This window comes from Mus caroli, chromosome 3 (assembly GCF_900094665.2).
Source record: "Mus caroli chromosome 3, CAROLI_EIJ_v1.1, whole genome shotgun sequence".
NCBI lineage: Eukaryota > Metazoa > Chordata > Mammalia > Rodentia > Muridae > Mus > Mus caroli.
Window position 1 is genome coordinate 128,961,451 of NC_034572.1, and position 19,693 is coordinate 128,981,143.

Here is a 19,693-nt window from a genome sequence, read left to right on the forward strand (position 1 = left end):
TTACAGAATAGTTTTTATTTTTTAAACAAATGATTTAAATGCAAAGGGTTTTTTGTTCGTTTGTTCATTTGTTTGGTTTTTCTGATGGCATGGTATAAACCATTGATGTAATTCTTAGGGGAAAATGTTCCCACCCTAGTTCAGATATTTCTACATGTAAGTTATAGAATCATAATTCAAAACTATATAGACAGTACCAAATATAATTGCATCCTATAGGTCCTTAGATAAAGAGAGTTCCTAATTCAGTGGGAGCAGGACTTTGGCTGTGTTCCTCCTGAGAAATGTGTGTCTGCTTGCCTGGGTCTGTTAGCACTTCCTTCCTGCTGGCTTTCTCCTTGGTCGAAAGATAACTTCCAGCTGTACTGGGAGCTATGCTCTCCTCAGAGAGAAATGTGGAGAAAAGGAGAAGCAGAGAGACAGACACAGACAGCCTGTGGGATGAGAGGACTTCCCCTAGAGCCTTCGTCAGTCTTTTTGTTTCTATTCGGCAGGGCTGGATCATGCACACAGTCCTCTTAAAGTGGTTTTACTGCATTATAATCGACACGCTGAGGTATTCTAAGAGTACAGCTTGGGTTTCACATATGTACGCCCATGAAACTATCACTGCGATAGGCAAGTTTCCTACTGGCTTTCTGTGGCCACTCATTCCTGCTCCTCCACCTTCGAGTATCACTGATCCACGTCTTTTCCCTTGAGACTCGTTTGCATCTTCTAGTTTCATATAAATGCAATCATACAAGGTGTGTTGAATTTTCTTTCAATTTGTCCTTTCCCCTCCTTATTTTGAAGACAATTTTCCATTTTGATGATGCATTACGGGTAAGTACTTTTTTCTGCACCGTGGCTTCTCCAGCAAGTCTGAGAGCTCTGCCTGACTCAGATTCACCACAAGAGATTTTCTCCCTTATTTTACTTTGAACGTGTACCTTAATTCTTATGGTGTGAATGTGTGAGTGTGCACTGCATGCGTATTACAGTGTACATGCTATTGATCTAGAGGACAGCTTGGTGGATTCTCTCATTTCACCTTTACATGGGTACTAGGACTTAGTACCTAGGTCCACAGCATTAACCCTCTGGGACACCTTGCTGGACCGCTTGTCTATATTTCCTTTTAGAGTGTCTATAGTTTGAGGAATTAAGTTTAGACACAAAATATGGTGGGAGTTGTGCATGTAGCAGTTGGCAATACTGGTTGAGGTTTTCCGTTTAAAATCTTAGCATGTGACTGATCTAGCATCAGGATCAAGGCCACTCATTCCCCACTTCAGTTATCAGACATCAGTTGTCTCTGTACGTCTAGACTCTATTTTGTTCCACTGATAGGTTCCCTATTTATACAGTAATACCACATTTAAATAGTTACTGTAATTTTATTCTGTGTCCTAAAATAAAAGTTGGCTTGACCAGTCCAAGTCCTTTGTCCTTTCCTGTAGGTTTTAAAACTAGCTTGTCCACTTCTTTAAGTGTGTTAGGGGTTTCGTTTGGTTTCTATAAAACGTATACCTCAGTTTTGGAAGAATTCACATCTTAAATATGAGTTCTGTTAGCAAGATACCTGTCTCTACTTATTTATACATTCCTTAATTTATCTTAGCAATGTTTATTAGTTTTGGTGTTTAAAACCTTCACATTTTGGTCAGGTTTATCCCTAAGTATTTACATTTTATATCACTTAAATATTTACATTTTTTGATGTTTTATTTCAATATTTCATTTCAAGTATACAAACTCCTTGACTTCATGAGTTGAGTGTATCATGTTAAAAATGTATTGGAAAATACGAAATAAAAATATTAATAATAAAAAAATAAAAATGTATTGGAAAAACTCAAGAGTTCCAACCATCACAGCTCAGCAACACAGTGTGTCATGAGATCCACTGACATCCAGGTCTCATGACAGACTGTGAGCTGAGGCCTTTGTTACTGCCAGACATTGTAAGAGTCTCATGCTGCATCTTAAGACAACAGAACAATGAAAATTATAAACTCAGAACGTAGTTTCTACTTGAGAGGGCAAGGCAGGAAGATTGCCTTGTTCTGGGCTACCTTAAGGTACATAATGAGACCTTGTCTCAGACTCAATGCAACACACAAACGAGAACCAGTTTCTAGTACTGAGCATGCTAGTCCGATGCTATAACAAAATAAATTGTAAAGCAGATGCTACAGAGAAATAAACAGATTGTATTGATCTCGTATGGTGATACTTTGACAAATTCGTGAAAAATTCATTAGTTCAAACCTTTTAAAAATATTCCATTAGATTTTCAACATTTATGTTCAAGGCATATGTAAGAATAATAAATTTTACCTATGTTTAAGTTTATATGCATGTTTCTTTTCTTGCTTCATTGCCCTGGTTTAAATCACTGCTACAGTGCTGAATGTGAGAGAGGGAACACCTTGATCTTGATCTTTGTTTTAATGGAAAGTTGTCGAATCCCAGCATTTGAAATAATAGCATACGCACTCGTGTAGATGGTTTTTGACAGCTGAAGGAGCCTACCTTCCATTTGTAACTTTGCTGAGAATCTTTGAAGTGCTCTTCACATTCAGTTTATCAAATGTCTTTTCTCTATGTAGCTTTCTATGTTGCATTTATCTACGCATTGAAATATGTTCATCTTTTTCAATTTTACATAATTCCTACATTTTTAGGGTAAGTCTTGCTTTAAAACAATCAACCCTTTTACACGCTGTTGCATTAATTTGCTAGAATTGTGTGAGGCTCCACCTTACATAATTCTGTCCCTGCGTTTGTGAGGCACACTCACTCACTCACCCGCGCCATTGTTGTCTGGTTTGCAGTTCACAGTCATGTCAGCGTCTTTAGAATAGGTTGTAAAATGTTTCCATGTTGGTTCATCTTATCAACATGACAATTTTAGATTCACCATAAGTACACCTCCTGGTATGTTTCCTGAAAGGTTTTTACCAATGGGGGAAAGACCCATCCCATAGGCTTGTCCACAGACTGCATAAAAGAGAGAGAGAAAACTGCATATCATTGTCCCCTTCTCCCTCCTGGTTTCAGATGCAATGTGACCAGCTGCCCTCCACTTCTGCTCCCATGCCTTCAGTGCCACAGCGAACTGTATCTCTTTGAACTGTGAGCCAAAAGAAGCCATTCCTCCCTCAAGTTGCTTTCTGTCAAGGTATTTTTTTTTTAACAATTAATATTTTTCAAAGAATTTCCTGGTTTTGTCTAAGTTGTCAAATTTCTGGTCAATATAGTTGTTCATGATATTTCCATATTATCTATTTTTTAATCCAAGAATCCACTGAGCCTTGGATTTGGACATAACCAGAGTTTCCCATGCAGTTGTGGAACAGATGATAGAGAGATTCTTCATGCCTTTTACCTAGTTTCCCCTAATGTAATAATACCTTGCAAAACTATGGTGTGAAATTACAGCCAGGGTTTCTACATTGATACAGTTAAGATAAAGAACATTTACACTACCACCAAGATACCTCCTACTGCTCTTTCGTGGCCGTGCCAACTCCTCCCCCTCACCATCCCTCCAGCATCTGACATACAGAATCAGACAAACTTCCTTTTTTGCTAGGTGTAATATTCTGACATTTATCCAGGGAGTTGAGAGCATCAACAATTTGTTTCCTTATTTCCTATATGTATGTTTTGTTGTTTTGCATATGTACTTGTGTGCACATGTATGTACGTATGTATGTAAGTCAGAGACAGATGTCAGATATCATTCCTCAGTGTTTCTCATGGAACCTGCCACTTCTCCATTCAGCTAGGCTGGCTGGTTATTTAGCTTGCAAAGGTCTGCTTATCTCTGCCCCTGACCTCCAGTCAGTGCTGAGATTGCAGGCACACAGACCTGCACCTAACTTTGTCCATGTTCTGGGGGACTGAAGTGTGTTCCTCAGGCTTGTGAAGTAGGCACGTTATGAACTGAGCCCAGTTTAGATGTACTTCTGTCTTTGAGTCCTGTCCCATGGTCTGACCATTTTACAGTTTGTTTTCCTATTCACATATGGAAAGACATCTGGTTATTGCTTTCTGGCTTTTACAAACATTCTTCTATATACAGTCTTGTACAAGTATTTGTGAATGTAAAATTTCATTTCTCTGGGATGATTGCCAAGAGTGTAATTGCTAGCTTGCATGGTAGTTGAGTGCTTAATTTTTTTCTAGTGGACCATTTTTATTAATTAAATCTGTTCTTTGACAATTTCACACATGTATACAATACATTCTAATTACTCTCACCCCATCCTCGATTATCTTCCTCCCGATCTTGTCAATGTCCCTACCCCCCACAACAAATCCATTCCCCACATTCATGTCCTTGTGTTCTATTTTGTTTGGTGACCCACCCATTGAGTTTAGCCAAGGTCATTTGTGTGGACATGGGTTTGGAATTATTTGTTGGAGATTGATGGGGCACACAATGGAAGTCAATGACTCCCCTTCCCCTAGAATCTATCAGGTGGCCCATAGTTCATTAGAGAAGAGTTGTGCCTCATGAGGCCCTCCCCAATCAGGAGCGACAATTGACAGCGCTAGTCATGTGCAGGCTCAGTGTAGGCAAATTCATGATTGAATTCATGACTGAAGCAGGTGTATCATGGACAGAAGACAGCATTTTGAAGTCCTCCTTCTTATCTTCTGGCTTTTACATTCTTTCCATCTGATCTATTCCAGAGCTTTACAGTAGCTGGTATTAATTTCTTGTTTAGGGTTAAGTGCATCTGATTGCCCAGTTCTTCACTGCAAAGAGATGCTTCACTGTGTAAGGTTAATGATAACATTTGGATGTATACACATTTGGGTGTATACACATAGACATTTAGAAAGAAGTTTGGCACTACCTTCATTCATTAAACACTAATAGGTTCACCCTTAACGCCCATGACTTCCCCCGCCCATGTGTTGTTTTTTTAATTGGGTTTATGATACCAGACATGTAAGTTGGGACTCTGAGAATCTATGCATACATCTGTAAGCTCTGTGCTACTAAGGTGAGAAGGAAGGCACAAATAAAAGCCTGTTGTAAATGGCAGATGACAATGAAGAGATCCTGTCTAGAAACAAGGTGAAAGGTGATAAGCTGACACTCGAACTTGTCCTTTGACCTCCACAAGCATGTCATAGGTCATGGTGGATGTGCATGTGAACACACACACACACACACACACACACAGAGTCAGAAAAAATCTACATGGTTTGTGTAAAGAAAAGTAATTTCCCTTCAAGACATCTTTCAGATGACAATGAAGACAATCAAAAATTTAAAATAGATATCATATTGTTACAGAACTTGTAGTTGTCATTGATCCCATTCAAGCATAAAACCATGTGGCTGCATGTTCTGTATATAAGCAAAAGTGTCAGATGATGCTATGTGCACACTTGTGCACTCTCTATGTGTATTGCTTTGAAAAGATAACATCAATGTTCCTCTTCTGTGTCCTTAGAGTTGAAGAATTTGGCTAAATTATGATTCTCTCTGCCCAAGTTTTGTTTGTAACACAATGAGTCTTTTAAACTAGTATTTTTAGGGTCTCCTTTTTCTACCCAGTGTTCTCCTATTTTTATCAGCATTACTTTTGACTTTTTCTTCTGCTTTCTCTCCTAAACACCTCTAATTCTACAATGACCTTCCCTCCTTCAGTAAGATTGCTCCGTGCTTCATGAAATTGTTACAAGAATTTGTCTTGTAATAATTGTGAATCAATTATGAAGGCTGAGTATTCACAATAGCTGTAAGTGGACAAGCTGTACATGAAGCCTTGGTATAGTCCAGTCTGTGTCTGAATTCTAATGCAGAAAGATTAGCCAGATACATCCAGGTCCAGGGAGTAGCTATCTCCTAGCCAGGTCTCTGTTTGTTTTTAGGCCTTCAGTGGGCTGGATGAGGCCCACCTCTAAATGAGCATCTGCTTTCCCTGTGTATGGGTTCTAATGCGAGTCCAATGAATACTTTCCCAGACACACTAACTATTGGATGGCCCCTAGTCCAGTCAAATGGACACATAACATTAACTGGACGCTTGGTTCAAATAATTGTTATCAATTTGGTCATAAAAATGAAAGCAAGTGTCAGACATGACATTAGCAGACAATAATGTAAAACAAAGTCAACCCAAGAGGGGAAAAAACCCCAGAAAACAGAGAAAGCAGCATAGAATCTTAGGAAGGGAAGGGGGGAGAATTGAAGAGAGAGACAGAAGGAAAGAGGGAGAAAAAACCCAAGGTAACACAATAAGTTGACATATATCAGTTGTCATTTCAAAGGTGAATGTGTCTGAATTAAAATTAAGTTTTCCCAAACAAGACTAAAAACATGCTCAATATGCTGTGTTCAAGGGTACAACTAAAACACAGGCGACAAGGGGACCAAGATTTGTAAGGTGAATGTTAAAGGAATGAACTTAATGATTTTCGAAAGCGTAAGTTTCAATGACCAAAACATTAAATGATTAAAAAAAAAGGAGTGTTTTTTATGCTTTTTATTATTATGCAATAATTGTAGACTTTCATGCACTAGCTAGCATGACTGCTTAAGAGGTACCACAGGTTTGAAAACACAGTATAGAGTTATCTCAGGCTTGACAGAAAGCATCCACTTACCATTGAGCTTCCACATCCTCTTGGTTGGCACGCCCCCCTCTCCCCCCCACTAATTGGCCAGTGTTTTGTTGATGTTGATCAAGAGGAATGTGGTGGTGCATCTTCCTAGCCCAGGCCCCAGGAAACTGAGCGAACAGGATACCCAGCTCAGATTCCTTGTCACCCGGTCTTTGAGCAGTTATGGGACTCTGCGTCTGTCTTCCTGCCTTGTCGAAATGTTAAATTAAATCTATCTGAGAATTTTCTGGTCCTCCGGTTTCTCCAAACCTTGGGTTCCTTTTCCTGAGTACCCGCAGGCTTGGAAGTGTAATTCATACTGCATAAGTTTCCACATTAGGCTGTGGAAATGGCCAGGCTTTCTTACCTTTCTCCAATCTTTATGATTGCTCCAGGAATCCTTGACTTAACAATATAAACCTATGAAACCCAGCATGACCTTGACTGACCAATCAAAATGGCTTATCTTTGTGACCCTGGTATTGGCCACAAATGAACAGAATATTAAAGTTAGTCAAAGTTCTCATTATCTTTATTTGAATGTTAGGAGAATAAAAAGTGTTTCTCAGTTTCCATGACTAATAAAACCCCAGGAGTCCAACTCTAGACTGCCTAGAGTTGTCTTGTTCCAGGGACAGGAAGCCTCCTGAGGAAGGATGACAGAAGCAAGCGAGACCAAGACATTATCAGCATCATTTGGATCCCTAGATCCAACCAGGGCCAAGTGTCACATTTTGTAGATCACAGTTCAACAAGGGTTGACTTGAGTTAACTTGTTCATTTAATGCAGTACATTAGTTAGAACTGAGTTTGTGTTATTTACAATAAAATATTTCTAAAAAATTGTTTTTCAGTTGGTTAATTCCACAGCTGTAGAAACTGGATATAAAGAGGACTAACTATATGTTATTAAAATTCCTGGAGAGAATTTTTATTCTCTACTTGATGAATTACTACATTGGTCTATGTGTAAAAATGGCATTTATACAGAACACATGGATTTTTTTCATCATTTCCTAAACAACATGGAATAACAAATATTTGCATAGAGTTTACATTCTGTTTGGTTTTGAAAGTAGTTTGAAAATCATTCAAATTCTATGTGAAGGGCTGTGGGTGTGGCTTAGTTGGTGAAGTACTTGCCTAGCATGTACAAAGTAGGGGTGGTAATGCACACTTGAAATCTCAGCACTGGAGAAGCAAGAACAGACAGACCTCTGGTTCAGCATCATCTTTGATGACAGAGTAGTTCCAAGCCAACCTAGGGTACATGAGAGCCTAATGGAAGGAAGGAAAAAAGGAAGGAAGGAAGGAAGGAAGGAAGGAAGGAAGGAAGGAAGGAAGGAAGGAAGGAAGGAAGGAAGGGGGTAGGAGGGAAGGAAGGGAGGGAGGGAGGAGGGAAGGAGGGAAGGAGGGAAGGAAGGAAGGAAGGAGGGAAGGGAGGAGGGGAGGGAAGGGAGGAGGCAAGGGAAGGAGGAAAAGGAGGAAGAAAGAAGGAACAAAGGAAGGAATGAAGGAAAGAAAGACAGGAGGAAAGGGAAGGGAGGAGGAAGGGGAGGGAGGACAGGAAGGAAGGAAGAAAGGATAAGTGAAGACCCACAGAGATTTACTTTTGTAGAGTCTTGAGTACCTGGCTATCTTGTTACCTGTGGGATCCCAGAGCAACTGCCTGAGGCTACCAAGGGACAGTTGTAATTAAGAAAGTGCCAATTGTGCATAGTCTTTGGAAGGCAATGGGCTAGTAATATAGACCAGTGAGATGGCTGAGCAGGTGAAGGGATTTAGTGTCAAGCCTGAAGGTGAAATTCCAGCACCAGCATTGGGAGGTGGAGGCAGGAGGATAAGAAGTTCAAGGTCATCCTAACCTACGTAGCAAGTTTCTGTGATATCAGAGAACTTATCTAATAAAAAAAATATTCTCCTATCTCACTCAGAACTGAAAAATATTTCTAAGATTAGAAACAGAGTGTGTGTGGGTTGAGGAGGAGTCAGGTGGGAGGATATTACTCTTGGTGTTCTGGGAAGAGCCCTTAGGTCCTGACCCATAAACACAGTTCTGAAGAATGGTCTCTCCCTAAAAAAGGGAAGACTAACCAATCCATACTGATACTATACTGGAAAGTGGCTGGAGTACCCTCACCGATGGGGATGTGACGTTCAATGCATGAAGACCAGATTCGTTGACAGTTGTCTTAGCAGGTGTCCATGGGAGTGGCTGACAGATATCCAGCTTCTCACCATGGCACTCTATAAATAATACTGTTTAAAACAAAGATGGGAACTTAAGTTTAATAGCGACTTGAAATGGATATTAAGTTAATTTGCAGGAAAAGGAAAACTGGGTTGTGCTTCTGCTATATTTGAATTTGTGGCTGAAATGCAAATTTATTGTGCATCTTACCAACTCTCTGGTGTGTGTTTGAAGGAGCCCAGGGACGTACAACTTTACCTTTTCAGCCTCCTCCTTCCCAGCCCCAGAGCCAGTCTTTCTCTATGCAATGGAAGCCCTTGGGACTTGCTAGGTGTTAATTTATGCACTTTCGGGAATAAATACATGATTTTCTAGATTTCAGGGGGATTTTGATAGGACATTGATGTCTTCACCACACTCTTGCTCCATTTGCTCTGGGTGTTTTTCTCTCAGAGCCTGGAAGAACTTTTCTTTGCTTATGTAGAACTCTATACTCTAAACCAGCTTACAAGATCACTTAATATATTGCCACAATTTTGTTGGGGGGTGAATCCAATGGCAGACCCTCAGAATCTTCTCTTTTTTATTTCTTTGGTAAAACCGACAAGTAGGTACGTAGGGAACACTGGGTTAAAGCCATGCATCTCAAAAGAGAAAAGGAAAGCACATGGACAATTCAAATGAGGTTAAATGTCCGTTCACAGAAAATATTTACTAAATATAAGCATTTTCCTCTTAAACATATGTGCTTTTGTCTAAAGCTTCCAGGCCTCCCTCTTACTCTTGGCTGGAGTGTAGTGGGGGGTGTTCCTATGGGATTGAGAGATACACACATGCTCCTCCATTCTAAACAGACGAAGGTGGTAAAGTTCTAAGTGGAAGGCGAGTTGTAGCATCTTCCCATCTGCTTGGGTGTGGTCCATTTAGCTCTGTACAGAGTGTGGAAGAAGCTGACACCGTGTTTAGTGAGAACTCAACCTCGAATTTGGCAAGAAGCTTTCTAAGTTTGCTTAACTACTGCCAGTTTAATAAGACATCTGTGGTCACAACAATTCTAATGACAATTTGAGGAGAAACATCTTAGGCTGGTCTTACCTGCTTCCAAAAGCTCCCTCCCCCAGAGGGGAATCTCTCTGTCATTTCCTCATTGTTACAAACGCTGAGCTGTTTTATCTCCATAACAGTGTGCTTGTGTTTCCATGAGAATGTATTATCTCATTTAACTTTTCATCTTGATCTTCCAAATATGTATGCCGTTATAGCATTTTTCTCTCCTATTCAGCCACTCTCGGGTATAAATGTTGGAATTATTGCTTAAGTTTGTTCTAGACTCTGTCCACCTGAGCCGAAACAGCCATATCAAGTCATGAAACACATGGCCTCGTGCAAGTCATAGCTGATTTTCAGTTTTAGCAATATAGCCTTAGTCTCCTAAAAACAAAGGAACACACTGAATATTTAAAAAATTTCCTACATAACATATAGTAGATATGTATAAATATAGTAGGTATAAATATTTCAAAATAACACACGTAAACTTAGGAATCTGAATAACTGGTTGGATTATTAATATTTTCCCATCTGTCAAGTAAAAATGTTAAATTATCTCTGGGTGTCCCGCCTCCCCCTTTAAGCTCTATATTTTGCTTTTGAAACCTTAGTATAAATAGAATTTGGTGGATTTTTTTTGAAAGTCACTAGGGTCGAAAACTTGTATTATTTTCTGGGAAAAAAATTTATAGTGGGACATCTGTTCTTTAGAATTTTTGAGTCATTCTGAACCATGCATGAATCATGACTTGCTCATTTTTAGCTCATTTTAGGGGAAGAATTGGCAAGGTGCAACAAAGGGAGACGTTACGTTAGAAGAAATTTTGGTTTCTAAGGTATTGGGACTGTTTCCAATAATAATATTACTTTTATAGGAAAAGAAGAGCAGCGAGGCTTTTAATCTACATATCTGAAAGCTTTGAGCATATAAGTACACATGTACATGATGATACTTTTAAAATTAAGAAAATTTTATTCTAATTGTTCATAGTTTTAATCAGTGAAATGTGAATATTTTACTGCATAGAAGACCCATTAATAATAACACAATAGTTTTTTACAATGAGTATGGACCTGGGGCTACTTTGACAAGAAACATCACATTCGCAGTATTTATTCTGTTTGTAACATGTCTATCTTAGGGTTACTAACTCAAGCAGGCCAAGAATCTGGAGGCAGGAGCTGATGCAGAGGCCGTGGAGGGATGCCGTTTAGTGGCTTGCTCCTCGTGGCTTGCTCAGCCTGCTTTCTATGGAACCCAGAACCACCAGCCCCAGATGGAACCACCAACAATGGACGGGGCCCTCCCACATCAATCACTAATTAAGAGAATGCTGTACAATCTTGCCTAAAGTCAGGTTTTACAGAAGAAATTTTTTTTTTCAATTGAGAATCCCTTGTCTCTGATGACTCAAGCCTGTAGCAAACTGGCACACCACCAGCCAGTACAATGTGGTTCCTATGACACCATGGCTCGAAAGAAACACTTTACCCCTGCCCCCTTTAGAAAATATTTATTTACTTCACTATTTTATGTGTATGAGGGTTTTGTCTGCATGCATATATACCCACCACATGGATGTGTGATCCCTGAGCAGGTCAGAAGAGGACGTCAAATCTACTTGAACTGGAGTTACAAACGGTTGCGAGCTGCCATGTGTTTCTGGGAATCCAACCAGAGTCCTCTGTAAGAGCAGCACATGCAGGGATGGAGAGATGGCTCAGTGGGTAAGAGCACTGACTGCTCTTCCGAAGGTCCTGAGTTCAAATCCTAGCAACCACATGGTGGCTCACACACCACCCATAATGAGATCTAACGCCCTCTTCTGGTGCATCTGAAGTCAGCTACAGTGTACTTATGTATAATAATAAATAAATCTTTGATCCGGAGCAAGCAGGGACTGAGTGAGAGCGGAGTTGGGTCAGACTGGAGCGAGCAGAGGTCCTAAAAATTCAATTCCCAACAACCACATGAAGGCTTACAATCATCTGTACAGCTACAGTGTACTCATATACATAAAATAAATAAATAAATCTTTAAAATAAAAAGAGCAGCATGTGCTCTCGTCTGCTGAGCTAAGAGTTGTTTCAGATCCAAGAACGGCTGCATTTTTGATCACTTCTCTGACAGATTTGTCTGAGATCTCTTCCCAGGTATTTATGGTAAGTGCCTTTAAAATGTGCTTTTTTTTTTCCCTATGAGAAAAGTAAGGTAACTAAAATTAGAACGTTCAGGGGGTGGCCAGGAAACAACTGTGCCAGGACAAAGAATTCTCGTTAGGGGAATGAGTTAAGAAAAGGAAGTACTATTTACTAAGTGTTCCCACTCTGCAGATGGCAAGCCTCTGACAAGTATGTGTGAAGCCAGTTGTTTGTGGATACATTTCCATGGTTATACTTTAGTCATCCATACCTCAACAAGAGTCTAGGTCTCCTCTTGTGACTCTCTCTCTCTCTCTCTCTCTCTCTCTCTCTGCAAATGGCAGTGACTTCTGTATATCCCTGAAAGCTGATATCCGAAGATTTAAAAGGATGTCCGTAGCATCAGAAGTGTTTGCCTTTCGAGAACAAAACGATATTATTGTCTCAGTGCTTTTTTGAGCCAGACTTCTGATGGCTTCCCTGTGTCGCCAGGCTTCCGGCTCTGCATCTGACTTTTTCCTAAGAACCCGTGCTTTGATGCAGTTCTGTAAGCTACACTATATGCTGCCCCCTCCTGGCATTGTTTGAAGAGGTGAGCTCTGCTTAACGGAATTTATTCAGATGCTATTTGTGAATATGCTTTTCGATATTTGCTTTCCGTTCTTGTTGGGACTCATCCAGTTAAGGGTCACTGGAAAGTCCGATCTGATGGAATTTGAAACTCGCTGGTGATTTTGTGGTCATTTTAATATGCTGCCAGAACACTAGCTGATGCACATGAGAGAGAGAGAGAGAGAGAGAGAGAGAGAGAGAGAGAGAGAGAGAGAGAGAGAGAGAGAGACTACTTTTTGATGCTATGTTCAAATTTGGTGAAAAGTTTGCCGATTCATTACTGTGCATATTTGTTTTAATTTTAATTAAAAATGATCCAACTCCATTCACAGTAGTGTAGCTGTGCCCACAAACTATGCCATGTGTATGAACACTTTTAAAACTTTCTTACTAGCTCACACAAAATAGACCAATGTCACTTCACTGGGTGAAGTTGCCAGTTGTTTAAAGGTCTGAACCGCCGAGTTCCTAGGAAAGAACATCAAGAAAAATAAATGAATAAATAAAAGCAAGGAACATGGTTGATTTCTTTTGAATTGTAAATGCGGGAAATTCTTTTTAATTCTTATGCCTGCTGTTCTCTTAGGAGGGAGAACAGTCAAAAACTAGGGTGGCCCAGAACGGGGTCCTTTGGTGCTTTAGTTATCACTGAGTGATAAGGCCTGGCATACAATACACTTAGAAATGTCAGTAGAATGGATAATGCGTTTCTAGCCTTCTTTAATGTCTGAGTCTTCAGTTTAGCATATGAAATGGTGTTTGAACTTATGCATGGATACAGGCATTGTGGTAAGCATGTATGTACTTTGTACCAGGTATTGACCAGAGTCCAGATCAGAGACCAGCTTCTGTAGCCTCAGCAAGGAGTGTGTGAGGAATGTTGAATTCCCTATTGCTGTTTAGCTAAACTGATACAGTACCAAACACCCCCTAAATATTTAAGCTCATCCCATAAACAAATGCTACTTTTAGCCTTACTTGGAGATGCTTCTCTTTGCAATGAACAGTGGTGAATATAGAAACTCACGGCTGCTCAGGATGCTGAGACTAAATGATCATTCAGGGCTCCACGGTAAGCAAGACACGTGTGTCATGTCTGCTAGGGAGTGATGCAGAGGAAAGGGAGGATGGCTTAAGATAAGGAAGAGGGCAGTGAAGAAATGTTGTCTTTTGGCCATGACACAACTTTACAACCACCAACTCACAGTATTTGTGTTTCCTTTCACTAGGCCTACAGGAGACTGCACCTGTCACCAGGCAACTATGAATGGGGACCAGCTCACTGGCACCATCTTTCTCTGCTAAACTATTGGCTACTGATGGATGTTGAGAGAGGGGAGGCCTATCCTGCATTTGTGTACCCACTGATGAGCATAACCAGGCTCTGATGGGCCCATTGTCACACAGACAACCGTGGTTAAACTTAATGGGTCACAAAAAACAAAATGAAAAGACAGGAATATGAGAAACGAACTTGTAGGGAGGAGGTGGGTGCGTGTTGACAGAGATTAGGAGAAAGGTCACAGCGGATGTGGGATGAGGGGAAGCAGATTGTGTTAATACATGTATGACATTCTCAAAAATTTATATATATAATTTACATGTGTTATATACTATATGTAATGTATTACACAAGAAATAACATGTATATCATAATATATAAATATATATTATGCACATTATATAATGTATATATTTATTCTTTATATGTAATGTTTATGTATAACATATACATTATAAGTATTATTGTATGTTATGTATTATATTTATATATCTATGTAATTATATATCACAATATAATATTATAACACATATAATAATATAAAATATATAATTATATATTGTAGAATACTGTATTATAATATAATGTTATTATGATAATGTAATATACAATCCTTGTTATGTATAAACTATATATTATAATTATATTTTATCTACTTACATATTACATTTTCATGATGTATCAATATATTAATATTAATTATATTAATATACTAGCATAATATCATTGCACTAATATATTAATGTTATATATTGATACACTATAATTACATATATTTTATATATGTACATATATTAATATAACATATGCATAAGTGTGTTATATGATAATTATATATTTTTCTCTTTTATTAGATATTTTCTTTATTTATATTTTAAATGTTATCCCCTTCCCCGGTTTCCTCCCTTTTTCTGAAAACCCCCTATCCCATCCTCCCTCCCCCTGTTTCTATGTCGGTGTTCCTCCACCCACCCACTCCCACATCCCTGCCCTCTATTTCCCTACACTGGGGCATCTATCGAGCCTTCATAGAACCAAGGACCTCTTCTCCCATTGATGCATGACAAGGCCATCCTCTGCTACATATGCAGCTGGAGTCATGTGTACTCCTTTGTTGATGGCTTAGTGCCTGGGAGCTCTGCAAGGGGGCGGGGTCTGGTTGGTTGGTATTGTTTTTCCTATGGGGTTGCAAACCCTTTCAACTCCTTCAGTCCTTTCTTTAACTCCTGTATTGGGGACCCCCATGCTCAGTCCAGTGGTTGGCTGCGAGTATCCACCTCTGTATTTTTCAGGCTCTGGCAGGGCCTCTCAGGAGACAGCTATATCAGGTTCCTGTCAGCAAGCACTTCTTGGCATCTACAATAGTGTCTGGTATATGGGATGAATCCCCATGTGGGACAGTCTATGGGTGGCCTTTCCTTTAGTCTCTGCTCTACACTTCGTCTCTATATTTGCTCCTGTGAGTATTTTGTTCTCCTTCTAAGAAGGACCAAAACATCCACCCTTTGGTCTTCCTTCTTATTGAGCTTCATGTGGTCTGTGAATTATATCTTGGTTATTTGGAGCTTTTGGGCTAATATCCACTTATCAGTGAGTGCATACCATGTGTGTTCTTTTGCAATTGGGTTACCTCACTCAGGTTGATATTTTCTAGTTCTATCCATTTGCCTAAGAATTTCATGAATTCATCATTTTTAATAGCTGAGTAGTATTCCATTGTGTAAATGTACCACATTTTCTGTATCCATTCTTCATTTGAGGGGCATCTGTGTTCTTTCCAGCTCCTGGCTATTATAAATAAGGCTGCTATGAACATAGTGGAGCATGTGTCCTTATTACATGTTGGCATCTTCTGGGTATATGCCCAGGAGTTATATAGCTGGGTCCTCAGGTAGTACTATGGCCAATTTTATGAGGAACCGCCAAACTGATTTCCAGAGTGGTTGTACCAGCTTGCAATCCCACCAGCAGTAGAGGAGTGTTCCTCTTTCTTCACATCCTCACTAGCCTCTGCTATCACTTGAGTTTTTGATTTTAGCCATTCTGAGTGGTATGAGGTGGAATCTCAGGGTTGTTTTGATTTGTATTTCCCTGATGACTAAGGATGTTGAACATTTCTTTAGGTGCTTCTCGGCCATTTAATATTCCTCAGTTGAAAATTCTTTGTTTAGCTCTGTACCCCATTTTTAATAGGGTTATTTGCTTTTCTGGAGTCTACCCTCTTGAGTTCTTTGTATATATTGGATATTAGCCCTCTATTGGATGTAAGATTGGTAAAGACATTTTCCCAATTTATTGGTTGCCTTTCTGTCCTATTGACAGTGTCCTTTGCCTTACAGAAGCGTTACAATTTTATGAGGTCCCATTTGTTGATTCTTGATCTAGAGCATAAGTCACTGCTGTTCTGTTCAGGAATTTTTCCCCTGTGCCCATGTGTTTGAGGCTCTTCCCCACTTTCTCCTCTACAAGTTTCAGTGTTTCTGGTTTTATGTGGAGGTCCTTGATCCACTTGTACTTGAGCTTTGTACGAGGAGATAAGAATGGGCCAATTTGCATTTTTCTACAGCTGGTCAGTTGTGCCAGCACCATTTGTTGAAAATGCCGTCTTTTTTCCACTGGATGGTTTTAGCTCTTTTGTCAAAGATCAAGTGACCATAGGTGTGTCATTTCTGGATCTTCACTTCTATTCCATTGATTTTCCTGCCTGTCTTTGTACCAATACCATGCAGGTTTTAATCATTATTGCTCTGTAATACAACTTGAGGTCAGGGATGGTGATTTTCCCAGAAATTCTTCTATTGTTGAGAATAGTTTTCGCAATCCTAGGTTTTTTGTTATTCCAAATAAATTTTCCATAGAGTTAGAAAAGCAATTTGAAAATTCATATAGTACATAATATTTACATATTATAGTAATATATACATTTATATCAATATACAATATATTAATACATTATATGATTATATATGAATACATTAACACAATTCACGAATATATTTCATATATATCCTTATGTGTGAATATGTATAACACATGTGAATAATATATTCATGTACATTTTCTATAATAATATATTAATACATAATATATAAAATATATAATTATATCATTCTCTAGAGGGGAATCTGCTGTTTAGCTGAACTGACATATAATCAAACTACTTTCTAAATACCTATTTTTATATCTAGTGATGAAGTCCACTCAGTCTCAATCAGAAAATCATTACCTTGCACTGAACAGAGGAGAATGCAGACATGGCTGTACATGACTCTGAGAATAAAGGACAGTGACACGCTCAGTACAACACTCCTTAGAGTTCAGAAGCATGTGGAAGAGGAAGTGGAAAGACTCTAAGAACTGGAGGACAGGGAGACAGTCTCCATGCATCATCTACTAAGTCTGACAGGCCTTTGCAATCATGACCTCAAAGCTGCTGGGCCTTCTGATGCTGAGCCCACCCACACAAGTTGGCATCACTCAACAGTCTGCTATGGATCAGGAAGGGCTTCATGGGCCATACTACTTGCTCCTGATCTTCTGGCTATATGTGGATTCTTGGTGGGGGGGGTGGGGCAAGACATAGTATCAAGCTTTATACCGGATAGTGAGCCCACAAGGTTCTGATGGTTAATGCCAACCTCAGAGTCGTGCAGATGTCAAACTCTTTAGGATGCTAAACAAAGCAAAAAGAGATTTGTAAAGAAGAAAGGAATCCTGCAGGGTGGGATGAAAAAGAGTGTCTGGGGAGAATGACCAGAATTCTTCACACATGTGTGAAATTATCAAAGAACAAAATGCACTAATTACAAAAGAAAGAAAAACGCTAATCCTAGGCTTCACCCAGTTCCATCAGATCAGAACCCATATTTTAGCTGGACCCCTTGCGTACACATCCGAGACTGGGAGGTACAGGTTTAAGCTAGCTTAGGCACCACTGTTATTTCCCCACCGCCCTGGGACCTGTTGTCTGAGATTTGTTTCTCTGAGTGAAGTTATTCTATGGCTGACCGCACTTGGTGCTACTTTCTGATTAAGCTTATGCAAAACCAGAGTTTTTCGCATGCCGGTTTCCTTTTTTTCTATTCTAAGCATTGCTCAAGCTTAAACACTGTGTGAATTCCCATTCCCGAGCTGTGAACCAGGGGGCTTTTTTTATATGGGAAACTCCCCTTAAGGACAATTTGATTGGGATTTTAAAAAGAGGCTCCACCCAACAGCCAAAGGAAAGAGATACCAAGACTTATACTCGAATGTTAGATGGAGCTCGGGGCGTCTTATCGATGAGTTGGGAGAAAGATTGAGGGACCTGAAGAGGACAGGGACTCCACAGAAAGGTCAACAGGGTCAACTAACATGGACCCTTGGGGGCTTTCGGAAACAGAATCACCAACCAGAGAGCGAGGACGAGCTGGACCTAGGCATCCTGGCACATATGTAGCAGATGAGCAGTTTGGTCTTTATGAGGGTCCCCCAAACACTTGGAGCAGGGGGACCTGTCCCTGAGCCTGTTGCATGCCTGCCTGTGGATTCCACACACCTTATCTGGCCTCAGTGGGAGAGGATGTGCCAAGTCCTGAAGCAACTTGATGTGTGTGGGGGAGGGTTTGACACAGGGGGTGAGGGAGGGGCTGCCCCTTCTCTCAAAAGAGAAGCAGAAGGGGAACGCGGTAGGACTTGGGTGGGGGGTACTGGGAGGAGAGGAAGGGCTGGTATAGGGCTGTAAAGGGAATAAATAAATAAATTTTAAAAATAATTGGTTGGTTATTCAAATGTTGCATATGCTGCTTTCTTAGTTAAAAGAATGCTGTTTGGCATGTGCGCCGGGACTGCCTTTAAGAAAGACTTCCTGACACTTTGTAACCACTGGCGAAAGAGAAAGTAATTACCTGGGGCCAGTCAGTTCCGTCTTAAATGTTTTTCTGAGACCAATCTAGTGTAAATTTATGGAAGGGACTGGATCTTTCCCTCCCTCCCTCCATCCATCCATCCATCCATCCATCCATCCATCATCCATCCATCCATCCATCCATCCATCCATCCATCCATCCATCTATCTATCTATCTATCTATCTATCTATCTATCTATCTATCTATCTATCTATCTGTCTGTCTGTCTGTCTTTGAGAGAGTCGGATAGCCCACTCCAAATGGCTACATACTCTCTGTGTAGACAAGGATGACTGTTATCTCCTGATCTTCCTCCCTCCCTGTCCACATGCTGGGATCACAGAAGTTCGATAAGCACACAGAGTTGTATGTGGTGCTGGAGACTGAACCCAAGGCTTCATGCATGGTAGACAAACACTCTACCAAAGGAGCTGCAATTCTAGGAGCCTTTTATTTGCTCTTTATTTGCTTTTCAAATTTTACCTTTTTCTATCCTAAAAACCACAGATTGCTTTTAATTTGCTCCAAGTTAAGGATTAGTTGGTTTTTTTTTCTTTCTTCTATAGGAAAACACTTACAGTAGGCAATTATTCTACTTTTCAGTTGACCAAGGTGATAGATATAAAGTAGGTATCTTCCAGGTCACCCTCAGCAAACAGTCACTTTTGCCACGTCCTCCCCTGCAGATGAGCCCAGCTCTGCCTCCTTAGAGAGGAGACAGCAAGAAAAGAAAACACACTGGCCTCCCAGAGCAGTCTTAACTGGTACTTACCACTGTGTGTAGAAATTGCTAGAAGGTTGTGAACGGGGTGGTGACGACTTGGACTTTGGATTTACACAAACATAGCTGGATATCACGCCTATAGATCATTTAGATGGTTTTCTAAGTTAATAGTGACACTATTCACGTAGCAGTT